This window comes from Leptidea sinapis, chromosome 25 (assembly GCF_905404315.1).
Source record: "Leptidea sinapis chromosome 25, ilLepSina1.1, whole genome shotgun sequence".
Taxonomy (NCBI): Eukaryota; Metazoa; Arthropoda; class Insecta; order Lepidoptera; family Pieridae; genus Leptidea; species Leptidea sinapis.
The window spans coordinates 8523372-8540046 of record NC_066289.1 but is presented as its reverse complement, the minus strand read 5'-3'; the positions used below and the strand labels follow the sequence as shown (position 1 = coordinate 8540046).

The 16675-nt window shown below is 35.6% G+C and overlaps 1 protein-coding gene across 1 annotated transcript in view; it reads right to left on the bottom strand.

Moving 5' to 3' along the window:
* The window catches only part of LOC126972003 (uncharacterized), a 577468-nt gene that overhangs the window by 158568 nt on the left and 402225 nt on the right, over positions 1–16675 (bottom strand). The gene's annotated exons all lie outside the window — the stretch shown is intronic.

The following is a 16675-nucleotide window of genomic DNA, read 5'->3' as shown; positions in this document are numbered from 1 at the left end:
ATATCACATGACGTATCACACCTTAAATAGTATCTAAAGATATTTTTTATACATGTTTAATAAATTTACTTAGAAACACCTGTGTACTGAATTTACTTAGCTTAAATTCTTTTCATACTATAAAATATCATAATCTTTAATAGTTACTAAATATTTTAAATAATCTTTATATATATAAATTACGTGACACGTATTTTGTCCGCGATGGACTCCTAAACTAATGAACAGATTTTAATGGACATTACTTTATGGAGTGCAGTTTGCACCAATTTGAGAGATAGGATAGGTTTTATTTCGATTTATATACAGGGTGGGCCAAAAGAAGTCATCCGATGTTGTTTGGCTCTCTTTTTTTTCTAAATGAAAAACTTCAATTCTGTTTTTTGATTATGTTTATTTAAACCTTTAGAATTGTAGTGGTCAAGTCGAGAAAATGATATAGGCCAAATGGGCGCCGTCACAATTGATTGCTATACGGGCTCGTTTTATGGCATTTTTCATCATTTCAACGAGAACATCGGGCGACAGATTCTCACACCCGTGTCAAATGTTGTCCTTGAGGGCTTCCAGAGTATCGGGCTTGTTCACGATAGCACGGGACTTCAATAAACTCCACAAAAAAGTCTGAAACGGTTAAATCAGGCGATCTTGCGGGCCAGTGCAAATCGCCAAAACGAGAGAAGAGGCAACCCGGGAACGCCGCCTTCAGAATATCGGTTGTGGCTCGCGCAGTGTGTACCGTTGCTCCGTCCAGTTGAAACCACATGTCCTGCAGTCCTAATTCGTCCAATCGCGGCAGAAAATCTCGGTCTACCTATAGCGCGCACCGTCCACTGTTGTCGTTTGGCCAGCGGCGTTCTCGAAAAAAAAGGCCCGATGCAGTCACTTTGACCGGGTGTAATGGCTCCTCGTGCATCACTCGTGGATTTTCAGTGCCCCAGAAGCGATAGTTTTGCTTGTTCACGTACACACTAAGGTGGAAATGCGCCTCATCGCTCATTATGATTTTCGTTGAAAAATCGTTCACTTCTTCTTCGAGATTGAGGATGGCTTGGGCGTAAGTTACGCACTTTTGGCGGTCGGCATGCAGCAGCTGATGCACGGACTGGACTTTGTACGGGAACATGCGCAGGTCTTTGACCAAAATTCGCCTTAGGGACGTCCGGCTGATGGCTAATTGCGTGGCACGGCGTCTGTTCGATTTTTCCGGCGACTGCACGACATCCTCGGCAACAGCGGCGATATTCTCGGCAGAACGGGTGCTCCGGGGCCGCCCACTCTTGGTAACGTCTCGTGTGGTTCCATACTCTCCAAAGTTGGTGGCCAAACGGCGCAGTGTTTGCGCAGTCGGTGTCAGACGGCCGGGGAATCGGCGACGGAATTCGCGATGCGCCAACACCACAGACAAATTGTTACGCAAAAAATATACACAATTATTCCACGTTCTTGGGAAGTGTACTGCTCCATGGCTTGTTCACTTGTATTCTGCATCTGTCTAGTCCATAAATGTCAAAACAGATTTGACATTGGCGGCCATTTGCAAAATTGTGAGCATGTTCCAATAGGGTGATTTCTTTTATAAATAATAATTATACAAGGTGGGCCTTATATAATTATTATTATTTTCGATATTTGTTTTGTATGGACATATTTTTTATGAGAGAATTTAGTGACGCACCGTTTGACAATTCCGCTGTGAAACAACTTCATAATAACAACAGGGAGCATTTTTTACGGAATAACTCTTGATGTTATCAGATATTATTGGCAAATTCCTTTTATTATCTACAGAACAACGTCTGTCGGGCCAGCTAGTAGGTTATAAAAGTTAACTATCTTTTCCGTTACAAGTCTGTGGTTGATATATGTCAGGTAAAGACAAATCTTCCTCACGTGTTGAAGGTAAAGTAGTTTAAGCGAGCGAACTACAAAAGTCCCCTCTCATTTTGTGGTGCTCCGACGGTTGCTCGCGAGAATCTGGCCGGCCATTTCCTCTGGTCATTATTGTCACACTTACCCTAAAGAAAATGAGACCTAGATCTTCATAACAATGCATTCATCTTACTATCTCAGTTACGGCTCTATTTGGATCAAATACTTGTTTATGAAGTATCAAGAAGCAATACTATGCAATTATGTGGAGGTTCATTTATATCTCCTTCACATCTCACTCATTGAACCAGGGCTGTGATCTATCATCTATTGGTTCTACTTAACTTTAAATGAAGATACCCATACCCTATTCTCACATCAGGCATTTCAACAGGACAGGCCGGGTAGGATGGAAAAGAGGAACGCATCATGTCAAAATATGCTGAGTTTTAGCGCTCTTCTATATAATATGCGGCGGGATGGCGGACAGAGCGATACCAAAGATTTTGATATTTTTCATGACTCAGTGACAAATCTATAAAAAAAAAACGCACATTTCTATTCAGAAATATTAAAATGTTACTTGATATTCATGTAACTAAATATATTTTTTCTTTTTATTTCTATTATTTAAATAATTTGCTTCAACTCATTGTCAAAATTGTAGGTCGAACTTTATTTTGTATTTAATTTAATGTCTTCCAATAAGAGTGATGTATGCACCAACTGGCATTCGTAAGCAGATTGTTATTGAAAATTATGATTATTGTAATGTTTTGTAGTTTATTCTGTTGGTGTGTCAGTAAATAAATAAATATCCTACGTAACGAAAGATAGCAAATACACTTGGACTTTGTACACTAGGTGCGCTAAATACTGTATACCCTGTTTGATTTAGTTGATATATCTGAGTCTCCGTCAGGGATGACTAAGCCGGTGGACCCGTCTCATGGTGGTGGTGAACGGCGTTTAAATTGGAGTAGATTTAGCAGCACAAGCAGATCCCATCTTCAAAAGTAAATACACAAACATAAATTGGCAACTAACATTAACAGTATACAAATTTTATTTACAAGAGTTGAAGGTCTGGCAATACTAATGTCAAGTTTAATTTGTTAAATTTATTTCTATTTTAAAATAATTTTTAGACTTCAAAATATAAAATATTATGTTATGCAAGTAAATTTTAATGTCGGTAAACTATTAAATAAAAGTGTATAAAGTTCAACAGCTGCAGAGTGCAGACCGGTGTCCGGTGTACTTAAAATTGTTCGTGCTAACGGTCGGATTTTAAACTGTACAAAAGGAACCAGAAGATTGGATTCAAAATAATCTCAGGGAGTATTTCTTTTCAAAATAACAAAATAACTAACACACTATAATATATTATACACCACATAAAACTACTTATCATGATATTACTTCAATAATTTTAATTTTTTTTTGTCTTTGTATTTTATTTTATAAACTTCTACTATTTTATAACCTTGTAAGTCATTGTTTTTGGATATTGTTTTGTATAAAACGACCAAAATGATGACTCGCGGAGCCTTAGCTCGTCAGGAGGAGATTAACCTCCAACTGACTTTGCAGCAATTAAAGGCAGCTAAAGAGGAAATCCTGCAGTTGCATAAGGAAAGGGATGAAAATGAAAAGGAATTAATTGATATGCTAGCCAGGAATAGACAGTTGAAAAGCGAGATGGCTGAGTTGGATGAGAAATGTTCAAATGCTATGGGGTAATGCTGCTGAGATCGATACGATATTTGTGCTGCAGAAGAGAGCCGTTAGAGCCATTTATAACATGGGATCTAGAATTTCGTTAAAGAATAAGTTTAAAGAAATAGGTATTATGACAGTGGCCTCACAATACATTTACGAGAATTTGATGTTTGTACAAAAGAATAAAAATAAGTTCACAAAACTAAGTGACTTACATAGTATTAATACTAGAAATAGGGGTAGACTTGTCATGCCTGCCACAAGACTCCATAAAGTCAGTAATTCTTTTAGGTGTCAGTGTGTTCGCTTCTATAATAAACTCCCCGAACATATAGCAAATATGTCTATAAATAAATTCAAAGCCTACACAAAAAGTAAATTAAGCAGCAAAGGCTATTACAATATCCAAGATTATTTAAATGATAAAGCAGCCTGGAATTGAATTGATCTACTTAAAGTGTGATTTGTTTTATTTGATTTTAATTGTTTGATGTTATTTATATTACTTATTTGATTTGTTTGATTTTAATTTTGTCTGTTTGATATTATTTATTTATTATTATGAAATTTAGTGTATGACTGAACTTAAGCCATTGTAAATCAATGTTATGAGTTCAATAAACGTTTTGATTTTGATTTTTTGATTTTTGATTTTGAATAGGTACTGACTTAGATTAAGGATTGGTCTCCGCTGCGCTCCAACTAGATACGGCACTATCTAATAACAATAGCTTTTTTATTACCTCAACTATAAGATGCTTGTGTGCATCTTGACACTCTATGACATCTTTAAAATTTTGTAACATACGCTTCGTGTTATTTTACATTGAAATTAATAATGTGAAAACTACTAACTGATGATATTGATCCCAGTGTCTTTGTTATTTCTTGTAGTATTATTTTTACAAAATTTTACTACGGAGCCCGGCATTTTAGTTTCAATTATTAGCAAACTTTAACAGAACATGTGGCAGGTTATCGTCAAATATTTTTCGAGACTGGCTCGAGTACGCCCACTTGGGCGTAGTATTAGTTGACGCACCTTTCGACTACGCCTACGGTGTCTAGTTGGATCTCAATAGCGGAGACCAATCCTAAATCTAATGACTTAAATTTTATTTAGGGAAAAGGTATGTTATTAAAAAATATTATTTTTTACATAAGGATCCTAACAACCGATCCCTTAATTGCAATATAAAAAAACATTTAATTAACAACAATAATAAGATCATTATTTAATCAAAACGTAATAAACGTTTTTAAAATTATTCACGATCCCTATAGCCCAGTGGTTAGTGACCCTGCCTACTAAGCGAGAGGTCCCGGGTTCTAAGCCCAGTGCAATCATTTAAATGTAGAATGTGAATGTTTGTTTCCGAGTCATGGATGTTTATTTGTATTTATGTATGTTTACGTAAGTATATTGTATTAAATATATCGTTGTCTTGCACCCATAGTACAGGCTATGCCTAGTTCGGGCAAGATAATTTGTGTAAGATTGTGTCAATATTATTATATCATCAATCTTCAATAGTTGTTATTGTTAATCGAAGCCGGATTTTGACTGAATATGGCTGAAATAGCTGAGGTACCTTGCAAGGTACAACTTAAGCAAACCGGCCTAGATAAGCAAATCAGTTTGTAAAGTTAAACAACATTTGACATGTTGTTGAGTTTCTAGCCAAAGTTATGATTAATGATTTAAGTGTGTAATTGTATATACTAGATCAACATACTTACAGAAGAGTATTGGTATTTTTTTATGGAAATTGAGGACAAACGAGCGTACGGGTCAGCTGGTCACATTCTCTTGCAACTCCTGAGGAATCAGGAAGGAGCGTTGGCGGCCTTTGAGTAAAGTGTACGCGCTTTTTTTGAAGGTACCGAGATCGTATTTTCCCGGAAACACCGCACAAGGAAGCTCATTCGCGGAATGGATCCAGGTTGTGGGACGATATCCTAGTTAGTGGCGTGTCGTGCGAAGGTCGAATTCGGCGGCAGGAACCAGGTGAAACAGCGCTTCGGAACACTCCCCGTGATCAATGCGGTAGAAGACACACAATGAATCGACGTCTCTACGCAAGTTCAAGTGATGTAGCCGTTCATAGAACACTGGGTGATATTTTCAGAAGCTCTATTTTTTTCTTTATTATAGACACAAAAGTGTACTATCTCTACTACTATAGTCTTTGGCAACCCAATAACCCAGCGAGCATGAGATGAAAAAGAGTTACATTTAGATTGAGGCAGGGTACGACATATCCATAATTTGATGTATCTTGATATAGAACTTATTAATTATCTCAAAATTTTGTTGATCTTATTTAGTCAAATAACGAATAATTTAATGGAATTCAGTAATGTCGGTACACATCAACTATAAACTTATAAATTCAACTATATTTCAGCAAGAAAATAAGTAATAGTAATTTAACTGTCGTAAGTGTCATGGCGGCCGATTCTGACGTCACGCCTCAAAAATCTATGAAAACTTTATTAATGAAGTATAACGTAATTAATATTTCATTCAACATCGGCGATGGCCGCACTTTTAACTTTTATTTTATGGAATATGTTTTCATTATAAATACTTGTATCATCTCTGGGTCATTTATTACGACCCTTTTGTCTTACATTTTTTAAAAACCATTAATTATTTGATTTTGCCATCAAGTCCAATTCTTTTATTTTTTTATTTTTAAAATGCTCGCATAATGCCTTTATTTTATTTACAGTATGTGTGGATTGATACATCTACTGCATTGTACTATAAGTATGTACTCGATAACTATAATTATGTTTTTACTTATTAAGTTACATTTTTTTGACTTACTCGTGTTAGGCATTCAGTAATTGACGTTTGTGTATTTTGTTGCATCACTTTGCATATATTGTAATTGAAATTATTTTTAAATTTCATTGAAAATAAGATACAGTACCTGAAGTACCATTCTGTTTTGAAAAGAGCAACCTAAGAGTTTCTTGCTCGTTCTTCTCTAAGAAATTCTGCCTTCCGAACGAGCTGTATGAAAAAATGTAATTTTGCAAGTGTTTTGCAAATTACCTACGTAATAAATATTTTTGATAGATTGATTGATTGAGTGTACAGCGCTTTGTTTGCTTAAGGTTGTTTTGTGACAAGTTTGAATTAATATGATTAAGTTGATGATATTGACATCTGGATTTTTAAAACCGCAAGTTTTACGAGAAACTTCTTGCCACGCACAGCCACTTTGTGGAATCAACTACCGACTAGAGTTATCTTGAAGCTAACAATGGGCTATCTTTGCATCTGTTCATCCCTTGAATAAAACTAATGGCCAATGCTCATGGATGTCTTAAGAGGTGACTAAGGGCTTTGTCATGGATGGAGTGTTGCCATAGAAGAGGTTTATTCTTATTCTTCATATCTTTTAAGATATGAAGCGGCCAAGTCCTACTCTGTTTTAAAATATTAGAGTAGGGAACCAGCCATCATGAAATCATACCGGTCCTGCAACAGGTGCTAAGAGCAATGCTCAAAAGTTAAAGGTCCTTCCGCCTAGGTTCTAGCCACCTATCGTATTTTGGGTTGGACACAATCATCCAAGCTGGCCTTTCAAGTATCCAATCTAATTGAAAGGCCAGCAATTCTTCTGTGATTCTTAACCCGGCGAGCACGAGCCAGGGTATCTCACAACCAGGTAAGATTTTAAGGTATTGTATTTTTTTAAATCTTAGTCTGTAAACCCACGCTCGCTCAGTAGCTGGTGGCATGGGCGTGAGGGAGAGGATATTGACGTGATTGCAGTGTAGCTTGGGAATCCGGCCACGATATTAGAGAGCAAACATCTTACGGGTATGTTATTCACTGCCCTGCATATTTTTTTGTGTAATTTTTCCATTGCTGAATTTTAACTTTTAGTAGATTTTTATGTTTGTAAACCAATGTAGTTTTTTTGATGATTTACTATATTCTTATCTCTTTCGTTTCTTTAGTTGAGTTTTTATTATTATTTACAGTTTTTGATCAAAATGTATATTGAAAGACAAAAAGAGTGAATTCGTGCCTTGTAAGAGATGGAATCAAGTGATTATTCTGATGAGTCCAGTTCAGAAGATGAAACGCAGTGAGCACGAAGCTAATTATGATAGCGTTGATGTGGTTGATTCAACTCGAATGCCAATTACAACGTTTCTCGCAGCAGTAAACGATTGCCTATGACTATTTTCTATGGTCTCTTGAACATGGCAGCTATAATTGCTTGCGTTACTTATCGAGCAAATAAAACAATACGATGAAGAGAACAGAATTTAGGAAAAAGAAGAGAAGAAAGAAGAGAAAAAAATAATTTGGGCTTATACTGATTTACGAACACTTGCAATCAAGAAATTAGAACAATATCCCACATACCTCTGCCAGCAAATTGTAGAAACAGCTAGGGGAACCATCACTTGGACATCAAAATATACCAGGACAAAATATCAGAGGCCAGGATTGTAAAAACAAAAAATCAAGCATGCCTGCAATTCTTATGCCTAGCCTATTTGCATGGAGCATGCAAAATTTATTTGCAAAAACTGTGCTGATCTGGACAGTAGTAATTAATCATTTATGTCCAGTAAAAAAAATTTTTACGTTTTATAACGAACAGACTTTTATCATCTTTTATTTTTCATGTTGAATTACAGTCCAAAAAATATTATTTTTTTCTTATAGTGTTTGATTTTTGTGAACCTCACAAATTTTAGTTCCTATAATTACTTAGTCTCGTGCCAGATTTCGGCGAGTCAACACGTCCTGAGGATGCCTCGTGTAGAGGCGAAACACGTGTCGAATTGTTTAAAGACAAATATTGGGGGAATTAACACTAAAGAAAACTGAAAGCATTTGGATTATAGAGAATATTTTGATAATAAGAAAAGTTACCAACTAAGCCGATCGTCTATAAGAATACTGGGACGAAACCCGCATTGTTCATAAATTTTCGTGTTAATTAAAGTATACTTAATTCCAGAAATGAGGAATATCATATTCTTAATCAGAAAAATGGGAATAGTTTAATATTTTCCACAAATTGGCTACGTAGATGAAAAAGAAAATAATTAATTTTGGCCCGATAAAGTAACACAAAATCGTGCCACAGGTATAATCATAAGCCGAAACATGTAATAAATCAAAACATAATATTGACTAATATTTCACACGTTCTTACGTTTGTCCCTACACATAGAATTGTGTAACTAATTTAGATACTATTATTTTCACACATAAATCACATACATCTAAAATAGCTAAAAAACTTCAACATTGTTTAAACTTAATTTGACATCAATGGCCTTAATTGGCATAAATAAATCACCTAGTTTCTCGAGATCTACGAAAAAATTCAGTATTTTTAAATAAGAGGGGGCAAACGCTCATATGGTTTAAATGATGGAAAGTGTAAACAGCATTGCAGATAGGTAATACGATACGATAGGATCTAGGTATTATACTTTGGTATGCCAGACATGCCGAAGTGTGTGTAAAATTTATATTGTATATATGTATTTTGATGTAATATCCGATGGTATATGCTGCTCGTATCAATCTGAACAATTTCTCCTAACAATTCGACATTTACGATAGAAGATACAGGGAAAACCCATATCTGCAAAAGGAAAACAAAATTCCTAATTCAAAGGTTGGAGATGACCTGCTCGTTGATGATTGGAATTGCTTTTCGATGTATGCAGTTAAATGGATGGAAAACCCAGAGATGAGGACAGTGCTCCATATAAGGCCGAATTTTTGTTTTATAAAGTTGCAGGCGGAGGAGATTGACATGGAGTAACGTTTCGCCTTACTGAGTACACCAAACTGGACCGTGGATCGTAGCTGATACAGGCTGTGGTAGTAAGGGACTAGCTCTCAAATCAGTGAACACCAAAACCTATATATTCTTAGGACTGTGCTCGGCAGAATTAAGCCAGTCTTTGCTGAGCAGTCTTGATTTCAGACACAAGTTTTTTTTTATGACGGTAAGGGACGAGACGAGAACGACGTTCGGCTGATGGTAATTGATACACCCTGCTCATTGCAATTCAGTGCCGCTCAGGATTCTTGAAAAACCCAAAAAGTCTAAGCGGCACTACAATTGCGCTCGTCGCCTTGAGACATAAGATGTTAAGTCTCCTTTGCTCAGTAATTTCATTAGCTACGGCGCCCTTCAGACAGAAACACAGTAATGCTTATACATTACTGCTTCACGGCAGAAATAGGCGCCGTTGTGGTACTCATAATCTAGCCAGCATATTGTGCAAAGGTGCCTCTCACTCGTAGTTTCATCCGGTTCTCGTCAACCCTTACCCAAGGGATACTGGCACGGCCGGTTTGAGAAACATACGCCATGCTTGCACGTCTGAATGCCTCTGATATGCAGCATATCATTAATATACAGAAACAGTGGCAAGGCGTCAACGCCTCGTGTAAACACATAAAAAATATAATTAACATCCTGTATCATTCATAAATTTTGGTTCAAATTTAATTTGTATGTTTAATCCCAGAAGTGAGGACATCTCTTAAAAATAACAAATTGTTTAAATTTACAAGAGCGACATCTCAAGTCAATTTCCAAGTACGCAATTATTTGAGTTGAGCAGGTAAAGTAACTGTGAAGTAGATACTGCCGATAAGCCGCAACCGGAGAGTTGAACAAGACATACCAAAATTTCGGTCGTTGCGTAACTCGGGCGGTTGGCTCCGTTGTTAAGAGCGCTCGGAGGGAACCCGAGAGGTGCGGGTTCGAATCCCGCATCTTCCAAGAATTTTGGTACAAATTAAATTTAATTAAGTATAAAAACATAAATTCCACACTTATGTGAACAAAATAAAATCATATTAGTACGTGACTGATAAAGCAGAAATAAAACAGACTTAGCATAACTATACTATACAGTAATTGTTACCTCCATGTTAACTCAATTCTCTGTTCTACATTATGTTATGAAATAATCGTAAGGCCATGTATAAGACAAGTAATAAAGTACAAAAAGTATTGTCACACAATCGACATGCAACAATTCCCAAGCTTGGTGCGTTTTATAATTTCAGACTGTTTGTTTGTCGCAGATCAAACTGATTTGATCTGTGACAAAAAAAACAAGTTTGTCTGAACAAAGATAGTAACGAATCACGAGATGGAGTAAGAAAAAGCGACTAAAAAAAACTAATTTCGAAACTATACGTTTTATTTTTAGTTTCAGTACTTATAAAATACTCAGCAGGAATAAAGGCATAACAGGCATTTATATTCTCAAAATTGATTCCTTTAGAATTCTTTTTGATGTCATTTCTAATAGCTACTAGATACTACTACCGCTTCGGAAACAAATGGCGCTCTGAGAGAAAAGAAGCGGCGCAAGAAACACTCCCAGCATTCTTTTTTTGCGCTCTTTTCAATAAAAATGTACAATATTGTACAATCATTTCTATCGCTATAAAATAATCACAATCTAGTCGCAGGCTGTCCGATCATTTAGCTCTATCTATTCTTATATATTCATTTATTCCTATTCTTATTATTCTTATATATTCAGCAGTGGAGTAATAGGATTTACGACAGAGCCATTTTTTTATAAAACATTTAAATTTATTTATAGATAATGCCTGAACAGTGGCTGGGACTTTATTATAGAAGTGTATACATTTACCCTTAAAGCTATTATGTATCTTATGAAGCCTACTAGAAGAATGTGTAAGCTTTACTGTGTTTCGATTTACGGGCGCCGTAGCTAGTGAAATTACTGGGCAAATGAGACTTAACATCTTATGTCTCAAAGTGACGAGCGCAATGTAGTGCCGCTTAGACTTTTTAGGTTTTTCAAGAATCCTGAGCGGCACTGCATTGTAATGGGCAGGGCTTATCAATTACCATCAGTTGAACGTCCTGCTCGTCTCGTCCCATATTTTCATAAAAAAGAAACCGCCCATGTGTGAGTCCGACAGATAGGTTCCGTACCATCTATAAAAACGCCAAAAAATCATGTCTGTTGTATGAGAGCCCCCTTAAATATAAATTTTTTTCGCTTCTCGTTATATCGGCAACAGAAATACATCAAACATGCTCGCTAGAAGAGCACGCTGATGAATTTAGTAAGTAAAGTCAAATAAGTCTAATAAATAGCCTTTTTGACGATCACTAATCTATTCAATATGTATTAGTTTCAAATAAATAAATAAAAAAACAAAAGAATTTCTATTAAATATAAATTGTTTCGTTAAGATTAACTCACGCTTGGCTTGTTCAATGCAACATGTTTCGTTCTACGCTTTTGTGAGAACTTTAATTTATTCCATGTTTTTCTAGCGCTGTCATTCAATAGTATATGTGGGCCCGACCTTAATATTAGTATTTCGCTTTCACATGAGCTCTCTATAATATCGAATTAAGTTTACACATTTAAGTTATTTTCCGTACCCCAGACACATGAGTCCAAAATTTTTGATGGTCGGTTTTGTAGTAATGAAGTGAAATCGCCACAAGTAAAATAAACTCACCCTGACAACATTACTAGCTTCCACGTTACCAATATAGTTAGCTTTTTCAAATTCAAATTCAAATATTTTTATTCAAAATAGGATGTGAAATCACTTATTGAAAGTCAAAAAACTACCACCCATTCCAAAATGAATGCCTCAGGCCTGAGAGGAATGGGCGCAACAAACTCAGCGGGCTTTTTTTTTCATCAAAAATATGTTTTACAATTAAAGTAACATTTACAAAGTAACATTGTACAATTAAACTTATTATTTAATAGCCTGAGGGCGGTCGCTTCATTCCCAATCTGTGGTATTATTAAGAAAGTCATTTATGTTATAGTAACCTTTACCACACATACGTTTTTTAACAATTATTTTGAATAACGTAATACTTTTTTTTTGAACAATTTCTGGAATCTTGTTGTAAAAGCATATACATCGCCCCACAAAAGACTTGCTAACTCGACTTAGCCGAGTAGTAGGCATCATCAGTTTATTTCGGTGTTAACATTATGGTTATGACAGTTTCTGGCAAATTCACTTATGTGCCTATGAACATACATTACATTATCAAAAATATATTGAGAAGCAACAGTCAAGATGTTAATTTCTTTGAATTTTGCTCTCAATGATTCTCTAGGACCTAGGTTATAAATAGCGCGAATAGCCCTCTTCTGCAGCACAAATATTGTATTAATATCGGCAGCGTTGCCCCATAGCAATATACCTTCTATGTATAATAAGGTTCAAAAAAGCTATACGTCTTGTATGTATAATAAGGTTCAGACACATTTTGGTCGTGATTTCTTAGTTTTTATATTTATTACTAAATAAATACATATTCGCACAAAATATGTACCATTATATTTGACCTAAATGAGGTAATTATAAATTTTACCTTTAGTAATATAAATTTTTTGCTTAGTTTTCTGTAAGATTGGCACCTTTAGTAATATTTTTATTTTATTTATTTATTTAGATAGTTACACCAACAACACATCATTATACAATTAAAATTTTAGCAAGTACACAAGGGATAGAACAATATGACATGTCTTTACAGGTGTAAACAACATTTACAATAGTGCGAAAAGAGTAACAAAGTTGAACAATTAAAATTAAAGAAATGAAGAGTTAAACAAAAATGATGATATTAAACGACTTAAATACATTTCTACTTTAAAAAAAGAGATTTATAAAATTTATAACTATACAACAATACATTAATTTATTTCTTATATTTAACTTACACAACTAAGATCTTTATATTTTAATGCAGTCGGTTTTAAATTTATTGATATTAGTCATATGAAAAATATCTATATTACCATTTTTTGCAGTGATATCGTTATAAGAGCTAATTCTGTTTAAGGGGGCGTTTTTACCTATATTAGTTCTGCTGATTGTTGGGCTGAAAATATTTTTAATAGGGAATCTTGGTCTATTTCTAGAGACTGTAAGATTTACATTTATAAGACATTCTGGGGGTATGATTCTGCCATGTATAATTTTATGTAAAGTAGACACATCAGTTATTTTTCTTCTTATCTCCAACGAATTCATATTGAAGTGGTCCAGTCTTGTTTTATAGTCTGCACGATAAGGTTTTGTCTTTAAAAGATAGAAAGCGAGTGAAATTACGTTGAATGCGCTCTAATCTATCAATATGGACATTAAATTGGGGATTCCAAACCGGTGAAACGTATTCAAGTGCACTTCGTACCAATACATTGTAAAGACACACAATTGCAAATGGATTACTGAAATCTTTGCAAGTACGCTTAATAAAACCCAGCATTTTCGAAGACTTAAGTATGATGTTATCAATATGATTAATAAAATGTAGTTTTTTGTCTATTACTATACCAAGATCACGAACTAATGACGCCTGTTCCAAAGGAACATTATTAACGACGTAAGATGATGCAGTCTCAGTTCTATTTCTAGTGATCTTGATATGTACACATTTTTCCGGATTAAGTATCATTTTATTTACATTACACCAGTTGCAAATATTATCCAGGTCAGTTTGAAGAAGTCTTATGTCATTCTGAGACTTAATTTCTTTATAAATTTTTAAGTCGTCTGCGAACAAAGTACATTTACTAGATGTTATTTGATCCAAAATATCATTTATAAAAGCGTTAAAAAGAACAGGACCAAGATGTGAGCCCTGAGGAACGCCTGATTTAGGAAAAAAGGTATGTGAAGTGTAACCATTTGCAGTGACCCTCTGCCTTCTGTCTTTTAAATAAGATTGTAACAAATTTAATAGTTTACCATAAATCCCATAGAATTTTAATTTTGAAATATTAAATCTAATAATCTATTGTTCTGATTTCTTACATCATTATACTGAACCAAGTTGTTTAAGGACATAAAATCGATTAAACGGTATCCTAAATTACTTTTATAATTAATTGGTTGCAAATGAGAGGAGCTGCTACTATCATATGTCCAGTCGATAGATCCCAGATTAAAGTCACCTAAGATGATGATTTTGCCAGAATAAGACTGCATAACGTAACTACAATTGTCTAGAATATAATCCAGTGTGGTGGCCGTAACCGGTGGGGGTAAGTAAAGTGTACAGAACAGTATTTCCTTGTAGGCTTTATCATTGTCGAAACGACATTTCACTGAGACCCATAAATCTTCGCTGGTGCTATCGAAATGGTTGACTCTTCTTGTAATAGTTGTGCAAGCTGTATTTGTACATTAGAATAAGTTTGGAAAGAATAAATAAATTTACAATGATCTTGATTGCGATTAAGCGATTGGATCTTGTTTCCTAGCATTTTATATAAAAAAAAAACAATCTTATGAATATAACTATAAAGAATTGAGTACCACCGGCGTAGGTAATTAGGTAGTAGGTAGGTAACACGATAATTCTGAGGGCGACAGACTGAGATACTTCCGCACGATGCGTGCAGTTCCCAAAACAGCTGCCATCTGTATCTGACCAGAACCTTTAATCTAGTTATTTAGCGAGAACCTCTTAATGGTCGATTTATTATAATTATTATCAATGTCTATCTAGTTAGTATTGTTAATCAAAACATAAAGTACATAAAATTTAATCAATTAAGGTACAAGAACAAACTCTTGACGACCTGTATAGCCGAGTGGTTAGCGATCCTACCTACTAAGCTAGAGGTCCCGGGTTCGAATCCCGGTAGGTGCAAGCATTTATATGATGAATATGGATGTTTGTTTCCGAGTCATGGATGTTTAAATGTATTTATATATGTTTATATGAATTTATGTATGTTTAAGTAAGTATATTGTATTAAATATATCATTTTCTTGTAACCCATAATACAGGCTATAGATGCTTAACTTGGGGCAAGATAATTTGTGTAAAAAGTGTCTCAATATTACATAAAAAAAAGACTCAGCGTCCGGAATAAAAACCGCTTCACACACGTCGCTCACGTGCAGAGTCCGCCCCCCCACTCCACCCCCTGTGTCGCCATTGATATCATTTTTGTATAAATAATAAGCCAATACACCTTTTAATATTTATACAAAAAAAAATAACCTTCAAAAAAGCGCGTACACCTTCCTTAAAGGCCGGCAACGCTCCTGTGATGCCTCTGGTGTTGCAAGAGATTGTGGGCGGCGGTGATCACTTAACAACAGGTGACCCGTACGCTCGTTTGTTCTCCTATTCCATAAAAAAAATATAGGTGGTAGAAGCATTGAATGCGTGTGAGCATCACGACAACGACGCTGTCACCCGATTTTTATTAAATAGCTAGCTGACCCGACAGACGTTGTGCTGTATATAATAAATAAAATAATGTTTTGATATGAATTTATCAATAATATATGATAACATCAAAAATTACTTCGTAAAATATGCACCCTGCTGTCGTAATGAAATTGTTTCACAGCAGAACTGTCAAACCGTGCGTCAATAAATTCTCTCATAAAAATTATGTATGGACACATCAAAGGAAAAACAAATTTGTTATTTTTATTTAATTTAGCAGCATTTTCCTATTTATTCACCTTTTAAACCTTCTCTGGACTTCCAAAAAAAATTCAAGACCAAAATTAGCCTAATCGGTCCAGCCGTTTTTTTTTTTATGAAATAGGAGGACAAACGAGCGTACGGGTCACCTGTTGTTAAGTGATCACCACCGCCCACAATCTCTTGCAATACCAGAGGAATCACAGGAGCGTTGCCGGCCTTTAAGGAAGGTGTACGCGCTTTTTTGAAGGTACCCATGTCGTATCGTCCCTGAAACACCGCACAAGGAAGCTCATTCCACAGCTTTGTAGTACGTGGAAGAAAGCTCCTTGAAAACCGCACTGTGGAGGACCGCCACACATCCAGATGGTGAGGATGATATCCTAACTTGTGGCGTGTCGTGCGAAGGTGGAATTCGGCGGCAGGAATCAGGTTAAACAGCTCTTCGGAACACTCCCCGTGATAAATGCGGTAGAAGACACACAATGAAGCGACGTCTCTGCGCAACGACAAGTGATCCAGCCGTTCACAGAGCACTGGGTCCCCGACAATTCGAGCTGCTCTGCGTTGCACGCGGTCAAATGGATCGAGCTGAT